This window comes from Camarhynchus parvulus, chromosome 2 (assembly GCF_901933205.1).
Source record: "Camarhynchus parvulus chromosome 2, STF_HiC, whole genome shotgun sequence".
NCBI classification, from domain to species: Eukaryota; Metazoa; Chordata; class Aves; order Passeriformes; family Thraupidae; genus Camarhynchus; species Camarhynchus parvulus.
The window spans coordinates 91,113,018-91,115,399 of record NC_044572.1 but is presented as its reverse complement, the minus strand read 5'-3'; positions in this window follow the sequence as shown (position 1 = coordinate 91,115,399).

Sequence of the window (2,382 nt, the reverse complement as noted above, 5' to 3'; positions counted from 1 at the left end):
GGTTGCACAAGCTGTTCTACCACCAGCTGCCATCCAGCAGCACTCGTGTGTATAGGGCTTATTCTTCAGAGGTGCTGACCTGCTGGGTTTTTGACTGATTGGCATTGCTGAGGAAGAACCTCTTGCTTCCAAAAAATCATGCAGTTTAACAGCATTATTTTTACAGTACCCAAGAAGTGGAAAGAGATAATATGTTTTCAAATGTCTTACGGACGTCTCTGCTAGTACTACCATCTTGTGATGATACATTAATAGTGGCCTGTCCTGGATTGCCAAGCAAATTGTATTCTATTTGCCATCAGTATGGCATTTGTCTTCTATTAAGTGGGCAGTTTTCTTTCTCTCTTCCACAACCACTCCTCCCTCCAAGAAGACCTCTGCTGATAACAGGCTACTGAATGTCACTGCATGACTGATAAGAACTATAGCATCCCATTGTGAGATGGTCTGCCCAAAGGCAGGAGCCAAGCATTGCTACCCAGATATAATCTTGAGATTCTGGAACACCAGCATGGCTTTCTCCACTGGATTTCCCAGAGGAACAGCTGCCTCTCTTCAGAGGAAGACTACACCTTTCTACAGGATTCCTGCTCCAACAGAATCACACCTGACACTTCAGGAGGACTGCACCACAATTCCAATTGGACTGCTACCAACACCCTGACCAACAGGGTGTCAGGTTCTGTTCTGACACTGTCAGTGTTGTTTAGTTTACTGCATTGTTTATTTTATCTTTTTTTTTTAAATTTTCTTCCCTGGTAAAGGACTCTTATTTCCTGCTCCCGTATTTTTTGCCCGAGAGCCCCTTAATTTAAAATTTATAGTAATTTGGAGGGAAGGGGTTTTTTTCATTTCAGGGGGGCCTCCTGCCTTCCTTAGCAGACATCTGTCTTTCCAAACCAAGACATGGCCATATTTTGAGAAGTTTTATCTCTCCAAAGTGAAAAAGAAACTTTCACTTGAATTTGGCAGTGGCCGAGGGTATTATTTGAGGTTGTGCCATGTGGTTATATCTCCACCATCACTTTTTCTTATTCAGCAGAATCGTCCCCTGTTTTGCATGTATATTCCTCCAGTGCTGAATTTGCACCTGAATTTGTTTGATTAAGGAGACTGCAAGGATCCTCTGAAAACCTCTGAAAGTGGTAATCTTTCCATGTGTGTTCAGGAGGCTCAGGATCACTGCAGTCCAAATGCAGAGGCATTAAAAATTGGATCTCTAAAATATTGCTATCACAGGAGCTTGAGAATCTCAAGAAGAAACCTGAATCTAAGTGCTCCTCATTGTGTTTTTGTATAAATGGTCAAATAATTAGGAAACCACTGTTTCTTTACATGGTATTGTACGTGACATTAGATTCCATTGTATTTTAACAATATGTAAAATTACATTTTGACATGTTTGTGCTTATGGTCAGCAAGAACCTGAAACAGAATGAGCACTTAAGTACTGGGCTGTTTGTCATAAGATCCTTGAACATGTATCACTCCTTCTGATACTAAGTATTTTAATGGAGTAATAGATGGTATCCCTTGTGGTCTTTGCCTTTTAGTAGCGACAATTCTTTTCTGCGGTTTGCTTTTTAAATTGGGCTAAAAACTGTGCGCTATTAAGATCTCCTTTTTAGCCAACTGGTAGCCACTAGGTTGATCTGATTTTCCTAGCATGGTGTCAGCCCAGTCATCTCACCTGTTGTAAAGTGTTGTTTTAGTATTTTAGTGCCTCAGACACCAAACAGAGCTTGTTCTGGAGTGCATAGAAGTAGCTTCTAGAATTGCACCTTTAAACAAATTTTATTTGTACTGCTGTTTGGTTTTTTAATTAATAAAAAATACCCACGTTATAGTTTGAATCTGTAAGGATCTCATAGTATGTCTGAGTCCTTAGAAATGTGATGAATGATGTTTTCATTATCTTTATTGTGTAGCTAATATTCATAGCAAATTCTTTGTTTTTCCTACGGAAACAGTGAGTAAAAGGAGGAAAAGTAGGACCCTAAAATATGTATATTCTCATGGCTTCAACAAGAAGTACCGCTGGGGGAAGAAATTTAATAATTGTTTAAGCCAGGGGAATGTACTGTATGTTTGACACTCCCAGCATATGTAATAAGGATGACTAACTGTACGTTTTAGTGCCTTGTTTCTTGTAAAATGTTTCATCATAAATTACTAAACAAAAATAATTACGAATTTCTGAGAAAACATATCTAAATATTGCCAATAGAAACTGTATATTCACAGAGGAGTCAATAAATCATCATCTATTGTTACACATTAATTAGATGAGATTTTTAGTCTCTATTCTTTCAGAGTTGTTTTCAAATAATGTCATGTAATTTACACACAACTGTGCTATTTCTGTCTCTTAAACTAAACTAC